Below are 11,360 nucleotides of genomic sequence, written 5' to 3' on the forward strand. Positions count from 1 at the left end.
AGATTTGGAGAAGATATTTACATAGATAACAAATGACTACTGATCAAACTACGTAAGGATATTTGATAAATCATTCAGAAGAAGATTAACACCCCCCTCCCCACAAAAATAAAGCAGGCAAAGACTATGAACAAGAAATTTACGGAAGAGGAAACCTCAAATGTCCCATGACGTGAAAGGTTGGTCCTTTCCTGTCCAACCTGTCCCAAGTAGTGATGATGGAAATGCACAGTAGTGAGTACACACTTCAGCGAAATTATCCTGTTAAGTACCATCGTCTTAACAAAAATGAAAATGTATGTTGGGCAAATGGCAACTCAGACGGCCAACAGGGGTATAAATTGGTACGTGTGTTTTGGAAAGCTGTTAGACGGTATTGCTTAAAGTGCTTATACCACAACTGTACAGTAGCTCTACTTTCTTTTTTTTTTTTTCTTCTAGTTGCATTGTAATTGACATAGAGCACTATATGAGTTTAAGGTGCACAACACACACAATGAAACGATGACCACCTCAGATTTACTGAACATGGATCATCTCATATAGATACCACATGGAAGAAATAGAAAACAATTGTTTTCCTTGTGAAGAGAACTCAATTTACTTTTTAAACAACTTTTACTGTGTACAGCAGTGTTATATTTATCATGTGTGTTACATCTCTAGCACTTATTTATCTTGTAACAGTAAGTCTGTCCTTTTTTTTTAAAGAAAAAATCATTGTTGGCTGCACTGGGTCTTCATTGCTTTGCAAAGGCTTTCTCTAGTTGCAGTAAGTGGGGGCTACTCTGGTTTCGGTCCACGGGATTCTCACTGCAGCGGCTTCTCTTGCTGTGGAGCAGAGGCTCTTGGCGTGCAGGCTTCAGTAGCTGCAGGGCATAGACTCAGTGGCTGAAGCTCATGGGCTCTAGAGCACAGGCTCAGTAGTTGTGGTGCCTAGTTGCACCGTGGCATGTGGAATCTTCTGGGACCAGGGATTGAACCTGTGTCTCCTGCATTGGCAGGAGGATTCTATCCACTGTGCCACCAGGGAAGTCCTAGAAGTTGTCCTTTTTTGACTACCTTCATCTGATTACGCCTTCCCCCTAACATTTCTATTTTGGCAAATGTACCTGAAAGAACCCTCACGTGTGTCATAAGCAGACGAGTGGCAATGATTAGTGCCACAGTGCATGTCGTAGTGAAAGACCTCAGCAGCAGAGAAGCTGTAGAGAAAATTTGCACATTCACTTAATGCTTATGCACTGTGACTGTTAAGGTGAATTAGAGTTACATCAGTTCAGTTCAGTTGCTCAGTCATTTTGTGTCCGAATATTTGTGACCCCATGGACTGCAGCACGCCAGGCTTCCCTGTCTATCCCCAACTCCCAGAGCTTACTCAAACTCATGTCCATTGAGTCGGATATGATTAACATGGATTACCACTAATAGATCTAAAAATTATAATGGCCAGTGGAAAAACGGCTGCCAACCTTATTGAAGTATAGTATGAATCCATTTGTATAAAGTGAAATGCAAGACAGACAGCATCCGAGGAAATGTGTGTGTCCAGTGACATCGCAGAACCCACATGATAACCTTCGAGTTTAAGCGTTTGAGTTCCTTTATTCAGGAAAATGAGCCTAAGCCTGGCTCCCATCGCAGAGCTCACCGGCCCATGTTGTGAGCAGCTGTGCTGACTGCAGGAGTGCCAGCAGGCTGCCTGCTTCTCCACCCTGCAGCATTGACTGTCCTTTCCATGACGGCCTGGAAAAGGCTTCCAGACCCCGCAGACTTTGTTTTTCCTCTTTTCTCAGTGTGAGTACCATGTGGCATTGACAGCTAAGCCCATGTTATGCTGGCATCAAAAGTCTCGTGATCTCTGGCAGCTTGAATGCAAATATGTTTTAACTTGGTCCAATCTAAACAGGGAGCCTCCTAGAAGCCTAATGTCTCAAAACCACAAATAAAGGAGGAGAGGCTCGTGACAAGTCTCTCTCTCATACACACATCTCCTTCTTCATATAGACTCTGACTTTCCAGCAGCTGGTCTCCAGGTGTACGGTTCTCATGAACCACAAACTTCAGAGAAGAGAACTGGCAACAGAGCTCCGAGCTGGGTGTGCAAGTAGCATACCCCTCTGCATTCTGCACGATCCACAGAGAAAATTCCCCTTGCTTCTCAGTGTTCACCGAATCCGGAGGCTCACTCGGCTGTGGTGGAGACAGGGCGCTGGATGAATGAGACGAGGAATGTCCTCTTGGCCCTTGGTCCACTTTCCCTTTCATTCCTTCCTTCCATCCATCTACCCTTCTTTTTAAATCATTTTATTTATTTTTGGCTGTGCCGGGTCTTCCTCTAGATGCAGTGAGCAGGAGCTACTCTCTAGCTGTGTGTAGGTTTCTCATGGTGGTGGCTTCTCTTGTCGTGGAGCAGGGCTCTAGGGTGCGTGGGATCAGCAGTTGTCACTTCAGCTCCGTAGTTGTGGTGCCTGGGCTCAGCTACTTCATGGCACGTGGGATCTTCCCAGACCAGGAATCAAACCCGTGTCTCCTGCATTGGCAGGCAGATCCTTTACCACTGAGCCACCAAGGAAGCCCTGTTTTATTTTTTCAAACTGATTATTCTCTCTTAGGTTCTCCACTGGGCACTGAAGATACCAGTAACCCCACCAAAAGCAAAATCCAACACCCCAAACAGAAGCACAAGCCCTGGCCCTGAAGGACCTGAATCTGTTGCTCAGGGAACAGACATAGGAAGTATATCTGGGAATGGGGGCAGGAAGGGGTTGTGAGCCCCAAACAGGAAGGAGGCCCAACTTTGCTCTTAGAGGAGAAGGAGAGAGATGACCTTGACTGTTTCTCACGTCTTGGTAAATAAATATTTACAACTGCATTCATTTTTCTATCCATGGTGCTGTGTAGTTTACCAGGCTTTCTAAGGACCTGGAGTATTGGCAGCACTTTTCCGGAGCAAGTGTGAAGATGCCAGAGACTGACGGATACAGCTTCTCTTTTGTTTCATTTCGTACACTCCTCCCAAACATAGAAACCAGAGAGTGAGGTTTAATCACATAGGATTTTACATGTGTAAGGCGTTCACTATAAACATTTGTGCTTACTTCTTCCAAATTTCTGGAGGAGACTTCTACAAAGGGCCAAACTGAGAGAAGGGAGCCAGACCTTCTGCCTATGAGTCAACACGCAGAACACATGTGGGTGGTTTTAAAAATTGAAATTAACTGAGCCATAGGGGAAAGATCATCACAGACTACCTTCAAAGAGTATAATCGTTAGTCTTTTTTTTTTTTTTCCGCTCTTTCTTTCGGAGAGTCAGAGGGGTCCTTTGCTTCTTTTAAAAAAAAAAGCGGAGTGGGGAATTCCCTGGTGGCCCAGTGGTTAGGACTCTGCTTTCTCACTGTGGAAGGCCTGGGTTCAACCCCTGGTTTGGAGAACTAAGATTTCACAAGCCACATGCCCCCCAAAAAAGCTCAGAGTGTATCCAGCAGAAAACAGGATTCAGTTCTGTTTAAGAGCCAAGTGAGCAGGGGCTAAGGGCAGCACAGGGAGCGGCTGGAGGAGGGGAGGGGAGGGGAGCCGGTGGAAAACACGGGCGCTGGGTCCTGCCTGTCGGGGTCACCAGTTCTACCAGCCGCCTCTGCGGCCTCTTCCTGAGGAGACTGGCCAGAGCTCTCAGAGCAGGCCAAGAGCAGGACATCATTTCTGACACGTACAGCAAGGGTCAGAGCAATGTTACCTGCAAGGCTGGAGGACACACCCCCCACACCTGTAACCGGGGGCCTCACCTGGGAGGCAGCCTCAGGATCAGCTCATATGCCTCTAAAGCAAGGGCCGCCCAACCTGGGAGACTCGATTAAGCTGAAGGACGTTTCTAGTCACAAGGGAACTGTGACCTGAGACGGAGGACTTGGCTTCTTACTTGAACACACTTCTTCATGGAAACAAAGGTAACAAGTTCCCAAACCAGCCTACAAAAACACATTCCTTTGTGTTCTAGAAACAAGTAATCGGTTTGATCGATTGCTTTGTGATGATGGTTGCAGCATCCTGTGAGGGTCTGCCTGGGTCACAAAGGACTAAAACCCAAAATCAGGCAGCCAGCTGACCACACACACAAAGGCTTGGCTCAGGGATGTGGGGACCCTGCTTGGCGAGGGGTCGCCACCCCTGAATGGAGGCACGATGGACCTGAAGGCTGGATTGTGAAGGATGTGAATCCACTCAATACTAAACCTGATCTCAGAGACAGTCTGGGGCTTCCCTGCTGGCTCAGCAGTAAAGAATCCGCCTGCTAATGCAGGAGACACAGGTTTGATCCCTGGTCCAGGAAGATCCCACATGTTGCACAGCTACTCAGCCTGTGTGCCACAACTACTGAACGTGTGCTCTAGAGCCCAGGAGCTGCAAGCACTGAGCCCATGTGTCCTAGAGAAAGAGAAAGCCACAGCGACAAGAAGAAACAAGAGAAGCCACAGCGACGAGAAGCCCCACAACTAGAGAGGAGCGCCTGCTCGCTGCAACTAGAGGAAAGCCGGAACACTACAACAAAGACCCGGTACAGCCAAAAGTAAACACAGAAATAAAATCATTTTTTAGAAAAGACAGGCTTTTGGTTTATATTGAACTTGAGGGAAAGCAGGAGGAGGAAACTTTGACTGAGATGCCCAAGGCACCTTTGGTTTTAGAAGTTTGTAAGGTAGGTTGTCCCACTGACATGACTTTAAACCTTTACCTTGTCACAGGTGTGCTTCCAGGATTTCCATGCATCACAGAAGGGCCAGTGTGACACCAAAAATGGGAGAAGAGAGAGAGAGATAAAATGAATAAGGAGAGAGAGGAAAATGAATGTTAAGTTGTCAGGTACAAGTTGGATGAGAAAAACAATTCGGGGTGAAAGGGATGTTGGAAATTTGGCCCAGCAGAATTTGGTTTATTTTCCTGGGCTCCAAAATCACTGTAGATGGTGACTGCAGCCATGAAATTAAAAGACACTTGCTCCTTGGAAGAAAAGCTATGACAAACCTAGACAGCATATTAAAAAGCAGAGACATTAGTTTATCAACAAAGGTCCATCTAGTCAAAGCTATGGTTTTTCCAGTAGTCACATATGGATGTGAGAGTTGGACCATAAAGAAGGCTGAGCCCTGAAGAACTGATGCTTTTGAACTGTGGTGTTGGAGAAGACTCTTGAAAGTCCCTCAGACTGCATGGGGATCAAACCAGTCAGTCCTACAGGAAATCAGTCCTGAATATTCATTGGAAGGACTGATGTTGAAGCTGAAGCTCCAGTACTTTGGCTACCTGATGCGAAGAGCCAACTCATTTGAAAAGACCCTGATGCTGGGAAAGATTGAGGGCGGGAGGAGAAGGGGACAACAGAGGATGAGATGTTGGATGACGTCACTGACTCAATGGACATGCGTTTGAGCAAGCTCCGGGAGATGGTGATGGACAGGGAAGCCTGGCGTGTTGCAATCCATGGGGTCGAGAAGAGTCGGACATGACTTAGTGACTGAAAAACAACAAGAGCTTGGTTACTACCTGGAGTAACATTCAGGGACAGGATGCCTCTGGGTGGGATGGGAGGAAAGGATGCTATGAAGTGAGTCATGGTTAATTTTATGGGTCAACTTGACTGGGCCAGGGGGTGCCCAGGTAGCAGGTAAAACATTATTCTGGGGTGTCTCTAAGCTTCTCCTTGCAAGAGATGAGCATCTGAGTCAGCAGACAGAATAAAGAAGGTCGCCCTCATCAATGTGGAGGCACCATCCAGTCCCTCAAGGCTTGACGAGAACAGAGATGGGGAGGAGGGGGTCTGATCTCTGCCTGACCACTGAGCTGGACATGGGTGTTCTCCTGTCTCAGGCTGGGACTGGCACTATAGCTTCCTCCCGTCCCCAGGCCTGCAGGTCTGGACCAGACTATACCACCAGGTGCCCAGGTCTCGAGGCTGCAGGTGGACAGAGGGACTTTCCGCCTCCATGACAGAGTGAGTCCCATGTGATAAATCCTCCCCTCTCTGTATGCATGGGAAAGCATATCCCACTGGGCCTGTTTCCCAGGAGAACTTTCACTAACACAAGAAAGGAGTATTTTGCAAATGTGACAGTCGTGATTCAACATGGTGGATGGCGGTGTCTACTGAACATGAACCTAGGACCCACCATTTGCCAAGCAAGAATGTGGCTTCAAATCTGGCACTTATTAAAGCCCCTTGCATACTCTGCTACCTACTAAGCACTGTCTTCCGTCAGGGGGTAGGGCAGGAAGGCAGGCAGGCTGGGATTTCCAGGGTCGGGGTAGATGGACCTGAAGCATTCAGGCCCATACCCTGATTTCCCTGGGAGGAGATGCAGGTGTACATGGGACTTTCCTTGGCTTCTCTTCCAGTGGTTCCCAAACTTTTGCCTGGAACATAGTCACCTGGGGGGCTTGTTAAAACAGACTGCCGGGCCTCCTCCCTGAAGAAAACCTGATTCAGTGATTCTGGGCTGGGGCCTGTGAACCTGCATTTCTGTGAGTTCCATGGGATACAGCGGCTGCTGGAGCGGGTGTCGGAAAGACCCACCCTGGGAACCACTGCTCTGCCAGCTGCGGTTTCCTCTCCACCAGGCTCTCAAACTTTAGTTTCGAGGCCCAGTTCAATGAAACGCCCTCAACGTGTAGTATTTTAGGGAGATGCATGGAGCCTCGAGATGCTTGGCATAGCCGAGGTCATTTCCCATTATGCTTCCCAGGGGTATCGCAGGGAGCCAGGCTTCTGGGGCTGGGGTCCTGGGAATCTTGCTTCAAAGGTTCCTGGCCACAAAGAACAGCGCTGTGTTTCTCTCTGCTGCTGTCAGCATCGCCTTCCAGCTGCAGCCCAGTGCCTGAACTGCAGGAGTGAACACCGTAACCACCTGTACTTTGTGCTGACAGGCAGCTCTGATCACAGCCCAGGGTGAATCATTACTTTCCTCGGGATGTTCCGACGGCTGAAGGAGGTGATGGATGACCGGAAGAGATCCAGAGACGTAGATAAATCTCTGTCTTACCAGTGAACCAGGGCGGGCCACTGTGGATTGGGTTTCCTTTGGTGTTTTTTTTTTTTTCTTTTCTTTAATATTTCCAAGTGAATCCAGGCACCTGGTAGGGTTCTGCCCTTGAGCAGCTTCAGGAGGTAAAGGGGAGGGTGTGCTGCCAATTTCTGCTCTGAAAAGAGGAGAATAAAGGAGTAAAGATGGGGGAGGTTTATTCTGGAGGCAGAGGGGACCCTGCGAGGGATTTTAGTTGGGGGATAATGGGTTGCGAGCTAGGAGACAGACAGCAGAGGCTGCAGGTGTGAGGTCCAGGGCCCTTTAGAGCTTCTCAGAGCAGGGGAGAGGGAAGGGAAGGGGGCCGCAAGGGAGAAAGTGGTGAAGGTCATGCCCACAGCTCAGAGGTAAAATCAACTGCACTGAGAGACTGACTGGATATTAAGAGATTGACTGGATTAAGTCTGGGGGGTAGTCTTGTGAATTTAGGCCTGAGTTCCTGGGAAAAGAGTGGTCATTCTCTCTCTTTCTCACACACATACACTGAAGGGATCATTAGATGGAGCTGGCTGACCGCCCCCTTCACTCAGCTTAGGACCTGGTTCTCCCTGCAATGTCCCCACAAGACCGGCTGACACGTGAACAAGACCCTCTGCAGGTCTGGGGATAATGTGTGCCAAATGCAACCACCCTCCAGACGCTGCCCCAGTCCTGCTGGCTGAGAAGATGCCCCCTGACCTATGGCTTGGGCGGTGCCCTGGGCCACTGCTGTGACACAGAAACAGGTAAGGACCTCTCTACCACGAGGGCCGAGGCGTGTCTGTGTCTCTCTGGGAGCCACATGTTAAGATGAGCCTGCTCTCTCATCCTCCCTTGGAACAACCTAACCCAACACTCGGTCCTGGACCCAGAGACACTGGGCATGTAGGAGGGCCGGCCACGGGGCAGAGTAGAGGCCACGCTTGCTTGGACGCGGCCTCACGCCAGCACTTAAGGGGCAGGGAGATAGGAGAGGAGGCAGAAGGAGTCCCCGTTTGAGCCAAGGCAAAGAAAACAGTCTTTTCTGAAATAACATATTCTCTGGAAATCAAACACTCAAAGGAAGATAGAAGCTTAAAGACCAATATGCTTCACCTGGAACAGTTCAGGCCCATGCACTAAGTGAGCCCAGAGCCCCATCAGGGCCGATTGGCGTTTTACTTCCCTGGATCAAAGAGGGCTTTCTGATGCGGGCCAAAGATAAGAAATCCGAGTAACGGAATTCACATCTCCCGGGTTTATTCTTGTTTCCCAAACAGCATATCAGTCAAGGAGAGTCTCAGGGCTGGATGCACCTTCCTGAACATAGGGAAGGAGCTTGCCAGGTGGCCTGGCACATCCTTGTCCCCCAGGCTGGGAGCTAAGCTACTTGCTGAACTGTATTTGCCTCTCTAGGACACTTACCCTAAAGCCTACTTATCTCCCAATACAGTAACGTGGGAGTTATACATTCAACATGAACTGGGAGGGGAGATATAATTCTGTCCTAAACATATCAATACTCAGCTTATTTCCTCTATTATGTGAGACTCAAAAGATCAGGGACCATACCTTCCTCAGCATCTGGCACAGAGATAATCCACACACAGTGACTGAATGAACAGATGAAGGCAGGGCTACAGGGTTGCCATGGACAGCTGCCCAGGCTGTGTACTGTACAACTCCTCTATGGTGTGAACAGAGCCTCCTGGAATTATGTAGGACTATGTCCAATTTGATCACTGTGCTCCTTCTTTTAAAGAAAATTTGGATGTGCTTTTTTTTCTTAATCTCCCCAAAGTTGCTATGCTATGTTCCCATAGCTATGAAAACTCTATGTACCTCAAGTATAAGTATTATTGCATCAATTAGACTATGAGTAGCAAAAAGCTGACCCCATGTCTTCAACACAGGAGGATTCATTATTTTTACATGGTAAGTCTGGGGGTAGAGAGGTACTGCCTGTGGTTTAGAGCAGAGGTTGGTAAACTTTCTGCAAAGACTGTAAACATTTTCAGCTTTTTGGAATGTATGGTCTCTGTCACAACTACTTTATTTTATCATTACAGGGCAAGGTTGGCCACAGATGAACTGCATGGCTGTGTTCCAATAAAACTTACTTTACAAAAATGGGTGAGGCCAGCTTTGGCTCATGGGCCATAGTCTGCCAACCCCGGTATCACTGAAAGTTGAAGAAAGGATGCCAGGGAAGAATGATTTGAGAAGCAAAGGGGCCACGGTCAAGGTGGTCCTGTAGTGCATACAGTTTCTAAACTCTCAGACCATGCCAGCTGTCTCCCACAGCTGCCCCAAATTCTGCCACCCTTCAGGGTTTCCAATCTTCAAACCAACACTGATCAGGGTGTCCTGGCAAAGCAGCCCGGCCTCACGACCTGACCACAGTGCCTGAAGGGTGAAAGAGGCTGCAGCGTCCTGTCCTCAAGCCAGAGAGTCAGTGAAAACCAGTGATAAGGCCAGTGGCTTCCACATCAGCGGCCAGTCGCACCATGCTGGTGGTCAGTGATGGGCTGGCTCCCAGAAGAGCTCAGAGTTGACCCTTCAGACCCTCTGTGACTCCCTCTAAGGCTGGTCCTCTCCCCTGCAAACGAGTCTGCTTCTCCTCCCACGGGGTACTTAGTCCTGCAAAGAATTACGATGGAGGTAACTCATCTTCGCCAGCTTGGGCTGTCACAACACGACACTATAGTGCAGGCTGGGGTCATTTCTTATTGTCCTGGGGGCTGGAAGGCTTAGACTTGGGCAGCAGCCCTGGCCCTCGTGAGAGCCCGCTTCCCGGTCTGCAGACGGTAGCCTTCTTCGTGGGTCCTCATGGGGTGGACAGAGGCAGCTCTGGTCTCTTCCTTCCTGTGGTCTGTTATTGTTTAGTCGCTCAGTTGTGTCTGACTCTTTTGCAACCCCACCAGGCTCCTCTCCCATGGGATTTCCCAGGCAAGACTACTGGAGTGGGTTGCCATTTCCTTTTACGGGGTGGGGATCAAACCCATGTCTCCTGCATTGGCAGGTGGATTCTTTACCACTGAGCCACCAGGGAAGTCCCCTCTTCCTTCTTGTAAGGACACTAACCCCATGACCCTCATGGCCTCATCTCACCTTAATCCTCTCCCCAAAGCCCCACCTCCACGACCATCACAGTGAGGATTAGGGCATCAACACAGGACTTTGGGAGAGGGCCAGAAACATCCAGTCTATGACATTATTATTAAGCTCCTATTTCTATGTGTCACAGGAGCTGTATTGGGAATGTATTCCTTTCTTCTCTGCTTTTCAGATGAGAGACGTTTCTGAGAGGTTAAACCACTTGTTCAAGGTTGTCTGTCCATCTCAGAGCACAGACAAGCCAATCCACTCCCTGTAAACAAACGAGGATAGCCTCATCGTGTTTATTCTCTGGAAATAAATATTTTTGTTTTTTGTTTCTTGCCTTAATAAGAACTCTCTGGAGGCACAGGGCCTCCAGGTGAAATGTTGACTGTCCTGGGCCCGAGGGACTTTAGCATTCATGGTCTCCTCCTCCATTTAAAAAAAATACACAAAAAATTACATTTCATGGCTGTGTTGGCATAGAGGACTATAATCCAGATGGATTCATTTTCATACATTTGTCATTTTTATGTTCATTTTTCCCTTCGAATTTTAGAACTTTTGAGCTGAAATGTTTTCACAGACCTGTAGGAGTACCAGGGGCTGAACACCGCAGTGTCTCTGCCTGGAAAGGTCGGCTGGAGATTTAGCCCCTGGGTGGGCTGCCGGGGCACTGCCCTAGGGGAAGTGCTGAGGCCAGAACTAGGGGAGACCCCTGAGCCAGCTTTTTAACCTCAGCAGGAATCTCCCTTAAGCTTGGGGTCCTCTACATATCTGTAGCTCTCAGGATGAGCTAAGCATTCACCCCCCAAATTCTGGCCAGCCACTGGTGGAGCCTCCATACACAGAGACCGCTAAGCCTCACTCGTGGGGTGAAAGGTACCATCAGGGCCAAGCCCAGGGGCAGGGTCCCCAGCCTGGCGTTCTGGCGTTTGGCCACATGGGGGAGCCAATGGCCCAGCCTGTTGACGGGTTGCCCAGGCCCAGTCCAGGTTTGCTGAGCTGTGCCAGGCCTGGGCCGGAGACGGGTATTCATTGAGAAAGTTGCTCTCTCCCTGCCACCCTCAGCGACCCCTGTAATTCTAAGGGCGACTGAAGGCAACTCAGTTCCAGGTGGGCTGCCACTTCCCTTGTCCCTGCTGAGCTGTGTGGCCCCAGGGGCAGGAATGTCACCTCCCCCATGGCCTTGGGCTCCTTACTGAAACACTCAGGGTGGACTGTGAGGAG

The sequence above is a fragment of the Budorcas taxicolor genome, chromosome 13 (genome assembly GCF_023091745.1).
Source record: "Budorcas taxicolor isolate Tak-1 chromosome 13, Takin1.1, whole genome shotgun sequence".
NCBI classification, from domain to species: domain Eukaryota; kingdom Metazoa; phylum Chordata; class Mammalia; order Artiodactyla; family Bovidae; genus Budorcas; species Budorcas taxicolor.